This window comes from Natator depressus, chromosome 1, assembly GCF_965152275.1.
Source record: "Natator depressus isolate rNatDep1 chromosome 1, rNatDep2.hap1, whole genome shotgun sequence".
In the NCBI taxonomy this organism is placed as follows: Eukaryota; Metazoa; Chordata; order Testudines; family Cheloniidae; genus Natator; species Natator depressus.
Window position 1 is genome coordinate 78,110,074 of NC_134234.1, and position 22,223 is coordinate 78,132,296.

Sequence of the window (22,223 nt, forward strand, 5' to 3'; positions counted from 1 at the left end):
TGGGAGTTGATTAATAAAGAATTAAAGGAAAGTAATATAATTAATACCAAGCAACATGTATTTATGGAAAACAGATCTTCTCAAACTAAACATGATTTTTTTTGTACTAAACTATAAATTTGGTTGATAAAGGAATTTGGGTTGGTACCACGCAACATTTTGATTAAAAACCTACAGTAATAAAAAAATTAATATGGCACATGTTAAATGGTTTAAAAACTGACTAACTGATAGATCTCAAAATGCAAATTGTAAATGGGGAATCATCTCTGTGTGTGTAGTTTCTAGTGGGATCCTGCAAGGACTGGTTCTTGGCTCTACACTAAAACATTTTTACCAGTGTCCTGGAAGAAAACATAAAATCATCACCGATAAACATTGCAGATGAGACAAAAACTGGAAGCATGGTAAATAATGAAGAGGAAAGGTCTTTGATAGAAATATCTGGATATCTTGGTAAGCTGGGTGCAAGCAAAATCTATGCATTTTAAATATGGCTAAATGTAAATGTATACATCCAGGAACAAAGTCTGTAGGCCATACTTACAGAATGGGAGACTGTATCCAGGGAAGCAGTGACTCTGAAAAAGACTTTGGAGACATGGTGGATAATCAGCTGAATATGAGCTCCCAGTGCAACACTGTGGCCAAAAGAGCAAATGTGATCTTGGAATATATAAACAGGGGAATCTCAAGTTGGAAAAGAGAGGTTATTTTACCTCTAAATTTGGCACTAGAATGACCACTGCTGGAATACTGTGGCCAGTTCTGGTGTCCATAATTCAAGAAGGATGTTGACAAATTGGAGAAGATTCAAAGAAGAGCGATGAGAATTATTAAAGGATTACAAAACTTTACTTATACTGACAAACTCAGAGTTCAATCTATTTATCTAACAAAAATATTTATGGGATGACTTGATCACAGTTTATCAGTATTTGGAGAGAAAATAAACAGTTCATAATGGGCTCTTCAATCTAGCAGACAAATGTATAACACAGTCCATTGGCTGGACGTAGAAGATAGACAAATTCAGACTGGAAATAAGGAGGGTTTTTTGACAGTGAAGGTATTTAACCATTGGAACAATTTAACAAGGCCATGGTGAATTCTCCACTACTGGAGAATCAATACTTGAAACAATCAAGACTGGATGTTTTTCTAAGAAGTATACTCTAGGCCTGTGATATATAGGAGGTCAGACTAGATGATCACAGTAGTCCCTTCTGAGTTTGGAAGAATTTTCAGAGGCTGCCGAGTACTGTTCACGCACAAAGAACTCATCCCAAGTGGTGAAGTGGATGTTGCATTGGTGTGGGTCTCCCTTTGTGGCAGCCCTCTACCTACATGCCCATGGACTGAAATTTTCTCCCTGCATGTGACAAGGAAGATGATAGGAGTTACTCCACCTACGAGGATATCTGCAGGCTGGAGGGGAATCCATGTTTCTGTTTGTGAACACTATCAAACTATCAGAGTGGTACCCGTGTTAGTCTCGAAGGTGCCACAAGGACTCCTCATTGTTTTTGCTGATACAGACTAACACATTTATTTGAACATAAGCTTTCGTGGGCTATAACCCACTTCATCAGATGCATGAAGTGGAAAATACAGAGGCAGGTATAAATACACAGCACATGAAAAGATGGGAGTTGCCTTACCAAGTGGGAGGTCAGTGCTAACAAGCCAATTCAATTAAGGTGGAAGTGGGCTGTTCTCAACAGTTGACAAGAAGGGGTGAATACCAAGGGAGGAAAAATCACTTTTGTAGTGCTAATGAGGCCAATGTAATCAAGGTGGTCCATTTCAAACAGTTGACAAGAAGGTGTGAGTATCAGCAGGGGGAAATTAGTTTTTGTAGTGGATGGGTCACTACCCCAGCCTCCGACTTCTGTCTCTGACTCTGGCTTGACCCTTGGTTCTAGCGTTTGGTATCTGACCTCAGCTCCAACCCTCAGCTTCAATTCCTGACTCTGACTCAATGCCTGGCTCTGGTAATTAGCAGTTGCTTATGGTGCTAAAGGTCTGGTGCTGACCCTCTGCTTTGTTCCCCAATGTGGATACCTGCTCTGCCCATTAGACCTGACTCCTGCTCTGACTAGCAGGCCAGATGGCCTACATCTCAGTCCACAACAGTCCTCTGTGGGGAGTAGGAAAAATGTGGTGAGAAGTGGAGCGCTGCTGGGAAACAGATGAGCCATTTTTTCATGCAGCAAGAGAAGCATGGGCAATGCACAAAGGGTAGCCTTTACCTGAAGATCAAGATGGCAAGAAAAGGCCCAAGGAAAATCATTCTGGAAAGGAAACCGTTTGTCAGGGTTAGCCCAATGAACTTTAAGAAGCCCTAATTATAAACAGCAGGGTGTGTAATGAAAATGACAGCCTGACCTTAAACAGCAGAAGTAAGTGAAATTTCTTTCCATGCAGCATTTTGTGAGATATCACAAGTTTTCCCAAAGGTAGCTGCATACAGTCACATAGAGATGCCACATGAAATCTATCTCATGCAGTAACTCATAATAACTCTGGTTACTACTTTACAGCCGTGCTTCTGGGAGCTGCAGTAATACATTTTCACTAGAGTTTTCAGTTCTAGGACTCTGTGGACCTATATACTGGCACATCCATAACATGCAAATCTATATAAAAATAACTATTTTCCACACATAGAAACGTGTGCTATAAAAATTAATTTTGTTACAGACATCAGTACTCAAAAAGACATGAACACTGAAGGAGACGACAAGAGGGGTGTAAACAACAAAAACTACTATACAACTCATCCATGATAAAGTGATTCTTAAGTTAATGATTGAAACTACTTTTTTGTCTTCATTTTTTTCCCCCGTAAAGACCTACTCCCAGAGGACAAAGTTCAAAAGCTCCACTGAGAGTTGTTTACAAACCTCAAACACCATTGCTTGACCGTAAAAGGCTCCTTTTTATTGGTAGTCTGTAAAGAATACAAGCTTCATGAATAGTAGCAAGTCACCATTACAGTATAGACCCTTTTCAAGTACCCCAGTGGAAGCCTAAATCAAGATGCTGCACAGTGAAATGAAAGAGGGTTTGTTAGAAGGACGAATTGGAGCAAAAGCTGGGATTGTAATATATCAGAGAAGTGATAAGCGCTTTCCCAATGGACTAATTAGCTTTGTCGTAGTGATGTATAAAATTTGTTTTATGCTGTATTTCTTTTTTTTAAATGGATGAATATACACTGATTTAAGCCTCCCTCAAGGCATGGTGAGAATTTTTTTTGACACAGAGTCTCCATTATGCCTGAATGCATTTCTAGTGCTCTTTACTGGGTGATTTGTGCATGTTCTTCCAGGACTGTTTGGAGTATCATTACAGTCCTCCTTCCAAATGACAAAAATGAGATTTCAGACTGCTACATTTAAAGGAGTCTATTGCACTAATTCTCCTTGTTCCTTTTCTTAATCCTGATCTAGATTCAGAGCCAACCCTAATACAATTTATAGTGAGTACACTCACCTATTTAAAAAAGAGGAAGAGAAATAGAGTCAACAAAATGGAATTTTACCCAGGAATAGGGGAATTACATTTCCAGTTCAGAAAGTTAGTCTGCAAAGGACACTTTTGGAGACTTCATAACATATTTTTTGTTTACTTCCAAAGAGATTCAAGGAGGAATGGGTGCAGGACATTCAACAAAGTGTTGTTGTATGGTAGAAAAAGTCGACAGGAATCATGTGTCAGTCTTCAGTTGCCACTTGAACACTTCAGGGAGGGGAGGGAAGGGAAGGGAAGGGGTTGGTTTTGGTTTTTTGTTTTAAAAAACAAGCTTATCTTTTCAGCAACCACAATTTGAAAAGAAAACAAAAACACAGAAAATGTAGAAATGAAGGGATCATTGAAATAAGTTATAATGTTGTAGGCAGATTGAGAAAACACATCAGGAAATACATATGGGCTTCAGCATGGTCTATAAGAGGGCTAGAACAATTATTAGGAGGTGATTTCAATTATCCTAGTATTGACTAAAATAGCAATTGCAGAATTCCCGATAAAGAACATAGGTTCCTGGAAGGGGTTTTGAGGTGTTTCCTCAAACAGATTTTTGAGTAACTACCAAGATCACAGGCTAGTCTAATTTACTCCTAAAACAGGTCTAATTAATGATCTAGAATAGGGGTTCTCAAACTTGAGGTTGGGACCCTTCAGAGGGTCGTGAGGTTATTACATGGGGTGGTCACAAGCTGTCAGCCTCCACCCCAAGCCCCCCTTTGCTTCCAGCATTTATAAGGGTGTTAAATATATTTAAAAGCGCTTTTAATTTATAAGGGAAGGGGGTTGCACTCAGAGGCTTGCTATGTGAAAGGGGTCACCAGTACAAAAGTTTGAGAACCACTGATCTAGAAGTTGCTGGAAAATCTAGTGTCTGAATAATCACAGCATTCTCATATCTAAAGTGATCCTCAGTGCATAAAAGAAAAAAAAAATCTAAAATATACTCCACATTAAAACAAATATGAATGTACAGTAAACTGAAGATGGACTTAAAAACTATTATTTAGGGATTGATCTAAAGCCAATTCAAGTCAAGGTAAGTTTTTTCCATTGGCTCCAATAGCTATTGGTTAATTCCTGTAGTTATATGGCTCCTGTGGGCACCACAGGAGGTGTACTTCTTCTTCAGGCCAAGACCATCTCCTTAGGACCCACAGCAATGGCATGAGCAGAGGGCACAATGCTGTGTGTGTGCATATTCAAAGCATAAGTAAGAAAGCAGCAACTCAGGCATGGCAAGGGAGGTAGGAGGGCAGCAGAGGGAAAGGGGAACTATTTACATTTTTGTCAAGAGAAGCATCATTCCCAGTTTAAAAATAAGAGGAGAGGATAGTTCTTTTCAGCCACATAACTTAACAATTGTTTACCTGTTGTCCCTCAATTTATGTAATTCAGTTTGCATTTACTATAATAACAAATGTCTGATGTCTGCTTAAATGTTGATATCACCATCGCCAAAGGAGATTTTAGATACAGCTAGGTATAATCTAAGTAACAGGTCAAAGAAACATCTATACTTTAAAATAGCTCCAAGCTTACCTTGCGCTTCAAATCACTGCAGAACTACTAGCTTGTAAATGGCTGTATTTTTTCTGTTGTTGGTTATTATGGATTATTAAATGAATAAATGATTAATTTTCAACAACTTAATAATTGTAATTAATTAATTCTATTAAATAATATTAATTCTATTAAGCAATTCAGCTCTACAAATAGAGGATATGAATAGGAACAGAAAAACTACACGAGGGGCCCAGTCTTCCTCCTGCTGAAATCAATGGTAAAGATGGGAGTAGGACAGGGATCAAAGTAAGGTAAAAAGAGCAGGTTTTTGCATAGGTAACTTCATTGCTCTTTATTGTTCTCCTGTTCTTCCATTGTGTTGGTTAGACCTCTTCACTTTAACTGTACTTCTGCATTTTTAAGAAAGTACACTTTTTTAGTTTGTTCTATCTTTCATGATGCCCCAAAGAATTGAACCCAAACAAAAACACTAAAAATATTAAGACCCAAAAATGTCCATTAATTTTGGGTGCCCAATCCTTTAAACATTTACGCATGTGAGTAGTCCCACAGAGTTAAACAGAATTATTCACACGAGCAAAGGTACAACCACAATGAGAGTTGGCAGAATCAGGCCCATAGTCTATTAAGTCATATTTACAACTACTGCCTCTCCTCCTCTAGTTTTCAAGGATCTAAAAATCAATTAGGCTGCAGAGAACAAGTGAGAAGTCGCACTTAAAGAGGTTAAAAATCTGGTTCTACCGAAAAACAATATTACCCGAGGCACAAATGGTAAGAGGTCTTTGTATGACAAAGTGCTTGAAGTGCCCCCTGCTGTACCCACCAAATTAAAAGTTCAGTTTCAAAAAAGAAGCCACATATTCTGGGACGCAAACTAGCTAGCTAATAGCTTTCTCACCAGGGACCCATATCAATTTGGGAGGTAGAGAAATAAAGCGACTTCAAGACTCAAGGCCAAATTCAGCCTGTGTAATGAGGAACAACACCTTTCACGTTAATGGACTTGCATCCAGGCTGAATTTGGCTTGACTTTTACTATAGCGTTCTCATTGTTGTCAGTATGTTTTAGGGCATTTTAGCTGGTCCAAACATAACATATTACTGTTCACATCTATTCCCTTTCATAGAAAATATTTGTACAAATGTGAAATATTCATTTCTGATTGATTACTACAGAATTTCAGAAAAATTGAAGTGATAAGAAACTGGCTAGATGCTGTTACAGAAGATTGAAGAAAGACTGCGATGGTTTGGACACATGTCAAGAATAGGTCTGTAAAGGAAACCATACATGGTGATATATACCAGAGTGCAAGGAACTAGAAACAGAGGAAGACGGAGGACGCATTGGCCAGCTACAGTGAAGAATGACATTGAACTAAAAGGTTTAAAAAGATGATGAACAAAGCCATGAAGCTGGTACAAAACAGAATGTGATGGAAAGACTAAATTCAGCTCCATCATCACTGCCGAACTGAGGGACAGGAATCAAAGAAGAACATAAGGAATGGAGAACAACTGAGGTGAAAGCATTTTTGTATTTCTGGATTTTTTTCAAGTTGACATGAAATTAGGCATTTTGTGTTATATTTTTCTTCTTTCTACTTGACTCATTATGTTTAGGCAAAAAAAATTTTTTGCTTAGTTCTATGTTCATTCGTATCTGAGAGACAGTTCTGTAGTCTAGGTCCAGCACCTGTGAAAGTTCTCACTCAAGTACTCATGAGCATCACCACACTAGTCAACAGTTACACTGTTTGGGTGGAAAGTAGTCATCATGGAAGGTCTGGGTCCAGGTAAGAAGAGCCACTCACTCGGGTAGACAGCCTTCTCATGGAGGGCTTATGATATTAAGACAGAAACCTTGGACTAGTCTCTCAGTATGCTTGAAATACCTCCCTGGCCTGCTCAGACAGGGCAAGGAGTCATTCTGATCAGGTGAGTGGGTTAAAGAGACACTGGCTTCTTCTTGGAGAACAGGAAAGGAACAGAGTAGCCCAACTGCCACTAATCCTTTTTGTGGCCCTGCTCCTTTGAGGGAAGGGATAGCAAGAAATGAAGCAGCATAGCTAGGCTTGCTACATTTTTTTCCACAGAATGAGAGGAGGGAATACAGGGTGTATAATGGCCAAACCACTGATGCTAGTTCCTCAATATGGGGGTGGGGTGGGAAGGGACTAAAGATCAAAGCAGCTTTTGAGTTACTAGACAGTGCTTTAGGAGTGGGGAGGAGAAGGCTAAGGTACAGGAGGAAGAGCCAAGAGGCCCACAGATTCCTGCGTGGCCAAAAGAACAACAAGAGACTGTTTGACCCTGTGGCTGTTTGAAAAGTGTGAATTGGGAGTGTTCCCAGTAGACCTTGAGTGGTTGATTGGAGGAAAGGCTTTGAGCCGGGCCAACTGCTTCAAGACAGGAGCCTTATAAAAAAAGCAGTCAGTTGAGAACCGAGTGAGAGGCAAACAGGGGACAGGCAAACAGAGGGAGTTTGCCTGGGAGTTCACTTGGGGGAAGTTCCCACAATAGTTTTGGGGGGTTTTTTTGTTTTTCAAGCTTCTGTGAGCAGTAAATACAATATCTGAAGAAACTCTTAAAAGAACGACATTATGGATAGTGAGCGATCAGCTGTTGTGACCTGCACAGGATGTGCCATGTTTGTCTTTCTCCCAGAGGACAGAAGCGACTTTGTCTGTATGAAGTGCAAGCTGGTCTCCATATTGGAAGAGAAGGTTAAAGGACTAGAAACCCAAGTATCAACCCTGCATTGCATCAGAGAAAATGAAGATTTTTCTGGATAGAAGTCAGCATTTGGTACTGCATGCTGAAGAATCAGAGAGGGCAGTGCAGAATGGGGAAGAAAATTGGCAGCATGTGACCTCCAGAAGAAGAAAGAGGAGAACCCATGTACCCCCCAAATGCAGGTAGAGGTAAGAAAACGTTTTCAGGCTCTCTCCACAGGTACTACAGTGGAAAATGGTTTGGAAGAGTTATCTGAGGGAAGGGATCAGAAGGAGACCCCATCAACCAGACTGCATTGTCCTAGAGATGGGGGTTCCATGACCATCACTCCCAAGAGGAGGAGACGGGTGGTGGTGGTCGGGGACTCCCTCCTAAGGGGGACGGAGTCTTCCATCTGCCTTCCAGACTGGGAAACTCGAAAAGTGTGCTGCTTGCCGGCAGCTAGAACTCAGGATGTGACGGAATGTCTGCCGAGACTGATCAAACCCTCAGACCACTACCCCTTCCTACTTCTCCACATGGGCACCAATGATACTGCCAAGAATGTCTTTGAGCAGGTCACTGCAGATTACGTGGCTCTGGGAAGAGGATATAGGAGTTTGAGGCACAAGTCGTGTTCTCGGCCATCCTCCCTATTGAAGGACCATCGAATTGGGGAGGTAAAGGCTTGGTTACACAGGTGGTGTCAGAGAGAGGGTTTTGGATTCTTCAACCATGGGACGCTGTTCTAGGAAGAAGGATTGTTAGGAAGAGATGGAATCCACCTAATGAAGAGAGGGAAGAGCATCTTTGCAGGCAGGCTTGCTAACCTAGTGAGGAGGGCTTTAAACTAGGTTCACCAGGGGATGGTGACCTAAGCCCGGAGCTAAGTGGGGAAGTGGGATACTGGGAGGAAACACAAGGAGGAGGGTGCAACAGGGGAGGCCTCCTGATTCATACTGAGAAAGAAGGGCAATCGGCTAGTTATCTTAGCTGCCTATACATGAATGCAAGAAGCCTGGGAAACAAGGAGTACTGTCATGGATGAGTTTTATCTGTTCAGGAAGGACAGGTGGGGGAGAAAAGCTGGCAGAGTTGCACTGTATGTAAGGGAGCAGCATGATTGCTCAGAGCTCCAGTATGAAACTGGAGAAAAGCCTGTTGAGAGCCTTTGGGTTCAGTTTATAGACGAGAGCAACAAGGGTGATGTCGTGGTGGGCGTCTGCTATAGACCACGAGACCGGGAGGATGACATAGATGAGGCTTTCTTTAGACAATTAACAGACGTTTCCAGATCACAGGCCCTGGTTCTCACAGGGGACTTCAATCACCCTGACATCTGCTGGGAGAGCAATACAGCAGTGCACAGACAATCCAGGAAGTTTTTGGAGAATGTTGGGAACAACTTCCTGGTGCAAGTGCTGGAGGAACCAACTAGGGGCTGTGCTCCTCTTGACCTGCTGCTCACAAACAGGGAAGAATTGGTAGGGAAAGTAGAAGTGGGTGGCAACCTGGGCAGCAGTGATCATGACACAGTTGAGTTCAGGATCCTGACAAAAGGAAGAAAGGACAGCAAACAGAATATGGACCCTGGACTTCAGAAAAGCAGACTTTGACTCCCTCAGGGAACTGATGGGCAGTATACCCTGGGCTAATATGAGAGGGGAAAGGAGTCCAGGAGAGCTGGCTGTATTTTAAAGAAGCCTTATTGAGGGCGCAGGAATAAATCATCCTGATGTGTAGAAAGAATAGCAAATATGGCAGGTGACCAGCTTGGCTTAACAGAGAAATCTTTGGCGAGCTTAAACACAAAAAGGAAGCTTACAAGAAGTTGAAACTTGGATAGATGACTAGGGAGGAGTACAAAAATATTGCTTGAGCATGCAGGGGTGTAATCAGGAAGGGAATGTAATTAGGGGACTGTGGCACATGACTTCTGAGGAGAGGCTGAGGGAACTGGGCTTGGTTAGTCTGCAGAAGAGAAGAGTGAGGGGGGATTTGATAGCAGCCTTCAACTACCTGAAGGGGGGTTCCAAAGAGGATGGAGTTTGGTTGTTCTCAGTGGTGGCAGATGACAAAACAAGGAGTAATGGTCTCAAGTTGCAGTGGGGGAGGTCTAGATTGGATATTAGGAAACACTATTTCACTAGGTGGGTGGTGAAGCACTGGAATGGGTTACCTAGTGAGGTGGTGGAATCTCCATCCTTAGAAGTTTTTAAGGCCCAGCTTGACAAAGCCCTGGCTGGGATGATTTAGTTGGGGTTGGTCCTGCTTTGAGCAGGGGGTTGGACTAGATGACCTCCTGAGGTCCCTTTCAACCCTAATCTGCTATGATTCTAAGAGCAGCAGAGCAGCACTGGAAAAGGGGGCAAAGGGCAATCAAATTGATGGACATGGGGTGGAGGGCAGAACTGCCTGGAAGGAGAACAGACTATTTTATTTGAGAAAAAATGTAGGTGATTTCATGGCCTTTGACTGTTCTCCTGTCCTTCCCCACAGAAATTACATATTCACAGATCTGCAAATTAACATTTGGAGGCCACGGAAGCACGTAGTTGCCCCTGTGCTAGTAGGCTTAGTCCTCAGATGAGAGCCTAACTAGCAATTGAGACCTGTACAATCACCAGTCCTTGAAGATGACCTGCAAACCTTCTTCCATAGAATGTGAGTCGCGGTCCTGACTGACCCCTATTACAAGAGGCAGAGGGGCATTAGTAAATACAATAACCGATTGAATTTTAAAGCCCAGCTCAACCTGAACCACGCCCTGTCCAAGATACTTTGTCATATAACATGTCAGGTGTTTTGCAATTTGGTTATAGATTATTTTCATGACACTTATGTGTGTGTCCTCTTTGCTAGGAGGACTGTGGCCTCATTTTGTAGTTGACTCCTTTGAAAGCACTGGGGCCTCATAAAAGAAAGACACCACTCGCTGTGCCTGATGATCAGAGTTTCTTTGACATTAATTTTATTATTTCCAAGGTTACGTCTAACACACTTCAACAATTTGGGCTGAAATTTTCCATGCCAGATATGTTTCAGGTTGAATTGTTTTGAAAGATTTCAACAAAAATTGTTCAGCTATTTCTGACCATGGGTGGGGGGGCGTAGGGGACCTCTCAATATGAATATTTTTTCCAACCATTTCTTTAAAGACCTCTAGGTTTGGAACAAGGAATTTATATTTGGCAGAGGAAATAATCCTAGGGTCAGTGATGTGCCTTTTGCTATCCCAGTGAAAACCTAAACAGATCTGGACAAAATGTAAGCATGTTAGAATCACCACTGCCACATGCTCAATAGAGCTTCTTAGAGGCCTGCTTCTAAAAATCTCTGGATATACTAGCTACACTGCACATGCTCCCAGCCTCAGAGCTCCCTACATGCACCTACAATGATCTTGTTCCCAGCCCCCAACGAGCCTTCTAGATTGTAGGCATAAAGCTAAAGTTCCAGAAGGTACACAGGCCAAGCAGGAGAAGCACCACCAAAATACCTTTTGGCCTTAGGGCAGGTGTAGTGGGAACCAGGAAGAGATCATAAATTAGAATCTTAACTCTTCCACTCATTTGTGTTGGTAAGTCTGTGCACTTCACAGCTCTGACTATTGAGTGAGACAACACATTCATTAGGAAGCAGGCAAACATCATTATCCCATTTTACATATGGGACAACTGAATTATTATTTAAGGTCACCCCTCGCAGAATTCGGAATAGAACTCGGTCTCCAAATAAACAGATCTAAGTCTCATCTACTTCAATGCACTGTTTTGCAGAATCTAGATGCTTGCTTGTGTTGCATTTACGGACTAGTCCATGCTCACCTCCAGAGCCAGGAATAGAACCCAGGATTCCCAGAATTGCTCTGCTACCTACCAACTGGTTGTGTAAGCCACTCGCAAAAAATGTATCTGAGCCCTCTCTAGTAGTTAGTTCACATAAAGGAGAACAGCCTGCATTTGGGTTCGAGTGGTAGTGCTTGGAGCAGTGAAGCTAAAGCTCCTGGGTTGCAATACTACTGATGACTCAACGGGGGATAAATATGGTACCTCATGATAGAATTCTCATTTTTAGTTCTCTTTTTCAAGACGTAAGAGGTTACATTTAAAAAAACCATTAAAATGTTTATGGTCACATAGTCATGTGCTAAGAAGTTATAAAATACCAAATTAGGGTTGCCTGTGCCACCTTATTTCAGCCTCCTTGTATCAAAATGCATACGCACAGTCTTTAATTACATGATCACACATTCCTTCTTACAGGACCCTATACAAGCAGCCTTAATTCTGGCATTTCATAACGTTTCAGTTCTTGACTTTGCAATCTTAATGTTTTTTTAAATGTTTTAATGTATATAATAATAATCAGCAACAGCATTTACATTGGCAAATCCAGCTCTTGTCTCTGCAGCTGTAGAGGCTCCCATGACAAGTCAACCAATACAGTTATATATATGGGTGTTGGAAACGTGATTCAGGGGTAATCAATATGAAGCCTGAGGACAAGCATTGGGACTCCCTACAGAACAGTGTACAGAGGCAAGGAGGGGCAGTGCCAAAGGATCCAGTGCTACCCAGATTCTAGTATTTTGCTTGGCAGCAGGGATACAATGCATCCATAAAAGCTACTTCAAACAGTAGGCTGAAGTAGAAGGAGATTTCCTTGAGTGGGCTGTATTCTGGGGACTGGAGGTAGATACCAGTAGACAAGAGAGACACCCAGCACCCAAGTCTACTACTTTGGCTGGTTCTGATCCCTAGATTTGGCCTGTCTTTATCTTACCTCTTCAAAAACAATTTACAAGCACCAATAAATTAGTTCTTCCCTGTGAGCTAAGTATTACCACATATATTTCTATGTTCCATTAGCCCCAAGTCACAGATAGAGAAAATGAGATGGGGTAGTTATTCATGCAAGGCCATAAAGTGGTGCAGCCAGGATTAAAACTAAAGAGTTCCAGACTCCAGTTCTTGCATTAGGCCAAATTCTCTGTCATACACAAACAAGATACAGACAACAACTGTTCCATGAAAATGCAATACTTACTTTGTGCATTTCTCATAGCTTGATTCTGGCTCAACCAGTCCAAGTTTGTGGCACTTACCATAAACCATGGTAAATACAAACAGAGCCTATAGTGGAATGCAAGGTAGTAACACACCCTGTATGTTTCCATTATGGCCCAGTATGTTTTCATTATGCAGAGTACTCAAAGTTGACTTCATAGCAAAGTTAATTTTATGCTTGTCTTGTCTCACCTCAAAAAATTCTTTTAACAATTTTTTGTAAGCAAATGATTTACTCTGTATAATAATAAAAGACTTAAGAATAGACAACCAGAGGGAAAACACACACTTATACTGACTTTGCTGCTTGGAAACAAACCCTGAAGTACACACACAGAATGAATTAACTGGAAAACACTGCAAAATCTTCATTCTGAAAAGAAGTTGTCCCAGTTTGTCCACTTTTCCAATGGTCACTGACAAGTACTACAACCAGAGTCAACGCTCTTGCCAAGATTTTCAATAGAGTTATTTTTAGAAATATTAAAACTAAAACAGTCATTTTGACATTGTGATTCTTCAAACATTACTCTTTTGCTTAATTTCTCATCTAATATGGCCTTCAAACAAAAAAAAAATCCCTTTCGATATTATTCAGTTGAGCAAAGAGGATTGTGTAATGTTCGCTTTCTGAACCCTGGGTTCAGTCTCGCTGGGTAAAGTTACACAGTGCTCTTGATTGACTGAACAACTCTGACCTATATTAAAATGTTTTTAGTACTGGGGTAAAATATTTTGTTTCTTTTTTCCTAACATCAAGCCTGTATTTCATCTTTAAAAAAGCAAATATTTTCTTCAGTGCATGAGACATTTAGCCATTTCATGCTTTCACATTTGCACTTTCAAGACTTAGTCTATCTTACAGATATAACCTAGCATATTCTGTTTAGGAATATAGGAAAAGCCCCAATATGACTGTTTAACTCTGTCTCACTAATGCTTGCTATGAAATGTAATGGCTTTTTAATATGTTTTCATCTTAGTTGGAGAAAGTGAGCATGTTTGTGTTTGAGCTCCTCCCCTTCCAAGCAGACACAGACTGCAGCTGTAGTAAACAACCACCAGCCAAGAGTTGAGAAGGTCAAGGCCTCAGTGCTACACCAATATCAGTTTTTCCAAAAATGAAACCTAATTTCTTGGAAGGGGAAATTATTATTTTTTGTATATCGGAGAAAGGTAAACCACAGTCATTTCCATTCAAATGGGGGGAGGGAACAACCTTGATGAGCCACAGATAAAACATTTGACAAAAATAAAGTTAATTATTTTTCCATTCCTCTAATACAAAAGTATCTTATCCGTGGGTGCACACACAGCTGATTTGACAAATATAAATATTCCCTCAAACATAATTGTGTCCTCAGGAAACAATGTTTGACCTAAATGCAACAGTATCAGATACATTTTTAAGATATATTTTCCAGCATTCCACCAGCAAAATGCTACCCCTTTCTGTAAGGAGCAGACCAGGAGGTTGGGTAGCAATGTGAAGAGCAGTGCCAGCCACACAACCTTCACAAACGCAATCCTGCAGCTTCAGGGCATGATGGCTCATCTCAGGTTATCACAGTGGATGTACATTGTTTCCTCTCTGCTCAGGAGCTGTACCCTCATTTTCATAACTACTGGATGTGACTTGGCACACCCAAACCCTAACCACACCACAAGGATTGAATATTCCCCCCTAGTGCTTTTTTGGGGCCCAGTCCTACTCCCACTGAATTAAATTAGTGTTTTGTCCATTGACACTAGTATAATAAAAGGCCCTTGAGTGTTTGGGAGCACTCCTACCTGGTATACTCAAAGGAAAAAGACTCCATCTATTATTACTTGTATTGTGGTTTTACCTAGGCACTGCAGTCGTCGACCAAGACCCCCATGTGCTAGGCGTTGTACAAAGAACAAAAAGATGGTCCCTATCTCAAACAGCTTACAATCTAAGCCCCTTACCACGCCCATTCCAGTGCATCACCATAGCAGAGGGCAGAATCAAGCCCAAAATATTAGAGGACCTCTCTTTTAAGGTGACAGCCAACTTGAGTATTTTCTGATCTGACTAGTTTCAACAAAAATTCTAACAGAGCAGCCTTTGAATTGTACTAAATCTTAACAAAATTCCTTAAAAAATATTTACAAGGATTTTTCTACTTAGGTCAATTAAGAATCTTTACAAGGGACAATATGCAGGCCTGAGAACACCACCAGCAAAAGTGGTTGAACACAACCCTCATCCCTGCACATGTCAACCAGCTTCTACAATAACAGCAGCAGCATCTAGACAAGTAAAGTAGAAAAGGGAATCAAGAATCCTTCCTCCTGCTTCCACCCCACCTCCTAGGCATTGTGGGGGAAGGGATGGCTCAGTGGTTTGAGCACTGGCCTGCTAAACCCAGGGTTGTGAGTTCAATCCTTGAGGGGGCCATTTAGGGATCTGGGGCAAATATTGGGGATTGGTCCTGCTTTGAGCAAGGGGGTTGGACTAGATGACCTCCTGAGGTCCCTTCCAACCCTGATATTCTATGATAGGCACCCATTGCTCCTGGATTGCAGGTAGGGGCCTGGGAAAGGAGAGAGCTCTCTGACCTCCACATCAACCTTCAATTTCTCCCCAGCCTCTACAGTGTTCCAGGAAGGAGAAAATGGAGGCTTTCACAGCACTTAAGGTCAGGTTTCATCACTCCCTGCCCAACCCATCTCCTAAAGCTTCATTTCCATGAAAGGCCCAGGGAAAGATGGGTGTTCCTGTGGCTACCCACTCCCTCCTGGCCCTTTTTGGCTCCAAGTAGGAGTCCTTGGAAAAGCAGATACCCTCCTTGCCCCAAACTCAGAAACTGCACCAGCTCTGCTGCTTCTGGTAAGCCCCACACGCTCCAGCACCTGGGGAACATATGTGCATGTGAGCTCCTCCAGAGCAGTGAAAGAGGGATGCCAACATGCTAGCGCATGATAAAAAGACAAGACAAAATGACCATCAGCAAAACAGTGAAAATGACTGTACATAAATGTAGCCAAAGCCACAATGAAGAAAAAAAAAAGAGAACATTGTATTTGCTAACTTCTTTCAGCAATGGTGGTCACAGGATTCATTTGGGACTCTAGATCAGTGATTCTCAACCAGGAGTACACAGAGGTCTTCCAGGAGGTACATCAACTCATCTAGATATTTACCTATTTTATAAACAGGCTACATAAAAAGCACTACTAAAGTCAGTACAAACTAAAATTTCATACAGAAAAAATGAAAAAGTAATTTTTCAGCAATAGTGTGCTGTGACACTTTTGTATTTTTAAGACTGATTTTGTAAGCAAGTAGTTTTGAAGTAAGGTAAAACTTGGGGTATGCAAGACAAATCAGACATCTGAAAGGGTTAAATAGTCTGGAAAGGTTGAGAACCACTGCCTAGACGGTACAACATTTTCAGACAGTAATGAGATTTTTAAGTTGACTGTGTCCTGTTAAGAAGCTTTTTTTAAAAAAAAGCAACACAGAGAGAAAAAACCAAGCATTCAGTCTAGATTTAGTATAGCTTTATATGATCAATAAAATGCCCATATCACCCCGTCTCCAATCTCCAGCAAAGTTACTAATTCTACACTCAAGGCTACTCTGCTGTTCCTTTAACATTTTAGAGTTGGAGATCAACCAGAAAATGGAGGTCATGCACCAGTACTATATAAAGCACCCTTGCAAAGTTGCCATGAATATCTGCCTGCCATAGCAAAAAATAAAATAAAATAAAATAAAAATTTATACCATGACTGACAATGAAAAAAAAAAAGCTGGTTAACCACTTATGCAGGAAAAAAATTGCCACAAACATTTAGAATTTTACAAAGCTGACATAAATCATAAAATCAAACTAAACTGTTTATCTTCAATATATTTTATAATATCTACTCATTTTTGTTCTGCTTTTAAATGCATAAAATACATATCTTAACATATCTGGCAATAGGTGGTGACAACACCGAATAACCCAGCTACTGCTTCTTGAAACTGAATTAAAATTATGTTTCTGTAAATGACAGTTTAAAAAAAAATCTAACAGGAATACACCCAGTGTTTAAAAGTGACCACTCCTATTCACATTGCAAACTCCTGCACCACCCTGCCTGTCATCAGCAAAATTTTATGTCAGACCATTTACGTTGCCAAACAACTCTATCCTCCAGTAAGAAAAGGGAATGGAATGGTTTAGGTGGATTTACAGGGTGACGTTTGTTTGACTGGCACTCGTCTGCTGTAGCAGTTCTATGCACATGTTTTAATGTAAATATGAGTGTTTGTTTCCCCAGCGTTGGAGAGTAACTGGTACAACAGTCCTTACTTATCTTTTTAACTGTTTGATTAAAAAAACATTACTCAATGGAATTTCTTAAAATTATCTGTACAGAACAGTTCTTTAACAATCTGAATAGTTAAATTAGTAAAAGTGACAATACCAACTACATAGACTATTTATCCAGATTATACATTCCACTGTACTTAGACTTTAACTGAGCACAATCAGCTTTTATCAGTTGAATTAAAGTTATTATTACTGTTAAGATACGCAGAACTGTAAGCTTTTTGTGAGGGGAGAGAATAGAGTGGGAGAGATGGAGGGAACACATAGCACAAAGGATTTGGTACTTCCCCCCCAAACGTTCAGTTTAAATACACTATTAATCAGCTCTCGCAAGTTCTTTTTTGCCCTCAATATAAACGGTCACAGAAAGTTCCAATAATAAGCTCTATTATGAATAAAATCAGAATTGATTCCTCTTGCATAGAAGCCTCTTGCTTTAACACAAACTAATGTCACTGAGGTCAACACTCACTCGTCAGGTTACAGCAAGCTTATAACAGACAAGCTGCGGTGGCTCCCAAGCTGACGCTCAACACTCTTCATGACTGGTCTCGATGTAAAGTTCTCCCTTGTCAACTCTAGCTAGGTCCACCTTAATTGAAAATAACGGCCATAGGCCATCCCCCAGCTACTGCCATGAACTATGCACTGTGGCAAGTGACAGTTACACATCATTACTACTGGAGACAATAATGACTGTAGCACAATGACCACTATTAATGCCAACAGTGTCATCCCCACCTTAACCCGTTACCCTCCTCCTCCAAATAACATGCACACAAACAGATTTTTTGAATGACAAACTAGAGCAGCAACCCCAAATTCAACATGACATTGATCTGTTTCCTTGCCACTGTCACTTACATGACCAAACAGTCCCACTCCGTGTAAACTACACGTTAGCATGCATTATTTGACAAAGGTTTTGGGGGTTTTTTTTTAGTTTTTTTAAACATCTTTTTTACAGGTAATTTAATAAAAGCCTTGCACATAGCCTTGGTTTGCAAAAGCTTCTCCCTCCTGCCCTCCAGTGCTTGCCCCATTCGAGAGATCAGCCTTCCAACATTTTACAATAATGTAATGACAGGAAAATAAAATGTTATCTGAAAGCTGATTGATTGGGACAGCAAGAGAAAAAAAGAAAAGGTATGTTTATTCTGATAAGAAATGGAATAGGCACAGACCTGAACAGAAGCTGCAGAGCAGGAGAAACTGTTTTCTTTCCCTTATACAGAGTCCCCTCTCTCCCTCTCTCTCCTCCCCCCTCACACACACACACACACACACACACACACACACACGTTCTCTCTCACACACGCATTCACTCACACGGTCTCCCTCTGCTGCTCTATGCAGTTCTCAGGAAATGAATGGGGGCAACACAGAGAACTGTTGTACTTGCAAATGACTTACCCGGATCACATGATGTGCTAAATGTAGGGTGGGCCAGTGGGTGGAGGCTTCAGAAACAAGAGAGGACACAATATAGCGCGGGGGAGCCTTACCAGGGACGCATCGAATTGCACTGGGGGCCCGCTCGAGAAGGGGGGAAAGGGGTTGCGAGGCAGCCTTTTCTCCCACTCTCTTTGCCCTCCTCAGAGCAGGGGACCAGAGGGGAGGGAGGGGATGGGAGGGCGGAGCAGAAGGGCGCAGGCAACCCAAACAAAAGGGGCCCCCTTTTCTCTCCCCCAGCAACAAACCAAGCCCCGCGCGCGGGCAAGTCCCTTTTCTGTACGTGTGATGGATCAGCAGGAACTAAACTGCTTTGCTGGCATGTAATGTATCCCCCCTCCCTCCCCTTCCGCCCGCCCCCCAAAACAATCAGTCGGGGGAGGAGCAAGAGGAGGAGGGACCGTACAGCTGCGGCTCTGGTCGCTGAAATCCCCGGTGCGCGGCCGGCCCCGCCCCATCCTGAGAGGTGGGCTGGGAACACCCACCGCCCGGCCGGCGCGCTAGTGCCTCTTGCTGCTGCTGCTGCGCCGGGACCGGCTCCGAACGTGCCCTGGCCGCTCGTGCACACGCTCGCGCTCCGCCTCAGGCGGCCCCGCGAGCGTGTGTGAACGGGCTGCACGTGCCCGTCTGCCTGGGGAAGCCGCCGGCTCCGGGGGGGAGCCGTACCTGGGCTCCGCTCTCCCCGAGTCTCAGGGGGGACACTACGGGAGGCTGGGCAGGGGAGCCGGGGGCGGGGGGCAGATGGAGATCTGCCGGGGGGGATAAGGAGCTAAGCGGGAGCGAGGCCAAGGGGTGGAGGAGCCAGGCGGGGAGGGGAGATGGGATGGTGAAGGAGATGTGGGGGGGGAAGGAGTGATAACAGCTCAGCCTTTGGGGGGCATGGGGAGCTGAGGAACAGATGGGAAGGCGTTTAGGAATGAGAAAAGATTACTGGGGCGAGGGGGTTGGTGGAGCAGACTGGGGATTGTGGAGGCACGGAGGGGTAGTTGAGGAATGTGTGTGTGTGTGAAAGGAGGGGGGACTGAGGGGAAGGGCAGGGAAGAGTGGGTTGGATGTACTGCTGTGTGTTGCTTATAACAATGGCAGGTTAAAAAGAATCAGACCTAGGTGTGATTTTTTTATATATACTAATAGTGTCTCTTTAAAAGAAGAAGTGAAATTATGACACATGCAGAACAGTAACCAAACTGAAAATGCAAGATTTGATTTCTCTGAGTCACCCGGATGGTCAAAGTTTGAAACACAAAACAATGAAATAGGCATAAACCAATGATCCTTTTAGCAATACTAACAATTTGGTCTCTGGGCTTGACAAACGAAAACTGAGAAAAGCGACCCACTGGCAGAGTACTTGAATTAAAAAGACATGAGGATATTTACTGAACTGTATTATTTACGTAACCCAGGAAAGCTTATGCCCAAATAAATTTGTTAGTCTCTAAGGTGCCACAAGGACTCCTCATTATTTGTACAGAACACGGTTGGTCAACATGTTTTTAACCATTGACCTGTTTTGGATTTATGTCAACACAATAGTTCCTATAAATACACCCCTGCTTTAAAAGAGATGTAATTAAATAAAATAATTAGTTTTCCTGAAAGATGTAAAATATTCTTTGGCAAAATCCGAGTGTCATCTCTGTAGTTCTGTCTCAGTCAGAACATCCTATAATGTGAGATTTGTATGTGTAAGGACTGCAGGATCAGGCTCTCCATGTATCAAAGATACACAGACAGATAAATTGATTCTAAACATTTAAAATAATGCTAGGACAATAAATTAACTAATACTAAAAACTTAGGTAAATATTGTATATATTTCAACTGATTAAAAAGCAAGAATAATCTCTGGTATTTTGTGAAATAAAAATATTACCTCCAAGATGTTAAATTTTTGAGAAGCAGTAACTGTAAAAGTGCAGGAAATACTTTAAAAAGAGATCTTATAAGGTTTTGTTTTAAAAAAAAATAAAACATGTACCTAAATATGTATTTGCACAATAGAGTGTTCTGAGCCAAATCCTGGTTCTTTTATGACCTATTTACAACACGTCAGTAGCAGTGGTTTTAAGCTGGTTAAATGGGAATCCCCCAGTGTAGGTGAATCCTTGGGTGATATAGAGCTAGTGTAGCTGTTCTGTGCTACCTACTGTTTACCTTAAGGCTGCTCTAAAATCCTCTGGGGGCTCAACTGGCCCCTGGATAGCCCCAGTATCAAGGGGATATACAAATGGCATAAAGCCACCTCCCTCCTTTCTCATCCCCACATCAGTTCTGCAGCAAGTGCAGGTCAGCTGGTCCAGAAGATCCAACCCATAATTTTTAAAGCAGTTATTACAATCCTTTTGGTGAATAACACGTTAAAACAAATAGGGCAGATCATCTTCCAATAGATTTAATAGGTTATTACCTGGCTTGTTAGGTAAAATATATAACTACATTTAACCAATCCTGTTTATATGCCTATTTACACAGTAAACCAGACTGGCTTCCTGTTGTTCTTGGGTAATTTATAGAAACTTACCAAAATATAATTACTTGTAGCATATATAATGTAATGTTTCTTTGCCTACACAGTATTTACCTAAGAGGCCAAAATAACCACAAACAGCTTCCACTTCCTTATACTGTGATGTATTTGTTGCTAAATCCAGCTCTCTAATATACAACTGTGTGTCTTTTCATACAATTTGTCATTAACTGTTATAACATGAACCACTTCCATATGGCTTCTTTTGGCAAGAAAGAGCTAGTTACCGTCACCAGCTACTGGTCTCTGGTTCTGAACTCCATTTTCTTCAGAGCTAAGGAAAGGAGAGATAACAAGTGTGCAAAGTTAAGCATATACAAATATACATTTACACAGACGTGCAACAGAGAGAGAGAGAGAGAGAGATTAGGCTTAATTTTCCATAGCCTCATATCTTGTGTAGTCATTTACTCTTGTGCAAAGTCAGTACACAATGCTAACAAATCAGAATTAGTAGTGTTTTCACCAACTTTCAACAATGGCAGCTTTCCTTCATAATACTATTTTTATATAGAACACATTCCAAAAATCTCATCAGATATTATCATTCATTAAATTCAATAAGATAATATTTTACCATTGTCAAAATTTAGAGTTGTAACACAATATTTTAAATATCAGCCTTTTAAAAGATAAAGTGCAGATTACCATATTTAGTGGACTATTATAGAACTCCATTGGAAACACTCCCCTGATAGACTTGTATCACGTACTCACAATTATCAATAAAAAGCATAAGCATTTAAATTCATTCTTCTTAACCAGTTGGAACTAACAGCAGTGATTTCCCAGTGTTGGATGTCCTATAAGGAAAAATCATAGCACTGGCTTTCACTCACTGGGGTTAAAGGGTTAATGAGCACTTGACACATGAAAAATGAATAGTGATAGTAGGAAGATGATTGCATGTAGACATTGTGATGAGGAACATAACAGAGAAACATGTTATACACATTGCTGTGCAGTGAGAGGCAGGTGAAGCTCATTTCTACTGAATTTCATATAAAATATTAAAACCATCAATATTTATTTTATCACACTGAGAAT

General features: G+C 41.5%; 1 protein-coding gene across 5 annotated transcripts in view; it reads right to left on the bottom strand.

The window, feature by feature from the left end:
* The window catches only part of KLF12 (KLF transcription factor 12), a 351,939-nt gene extending 332,768 nt beyond the window's left edge, over positions 1–19,171 (bottom strand). The window contains exon 1 of one of the 5 annotated variants that reach the window (XM_074962008.1): positions 19,053–19,171. The gene's annotated coding sequence lies outside the window, so the exon portion shown is untranslated. Of the gene's footprint in view, positions 1–18,378; positions 18,501–18,607; positions 18,627–19,052 lie in introns of those variants that run through there. The other 4 variants (XM_074962013.1, XM_074962001.1, XM_074961996.1 and 1 more) reach the window with 4 other exon arrangements.
* Between the last annotated feature and the right edge of the window lie 3,052 nt (positions 19,172–22,223).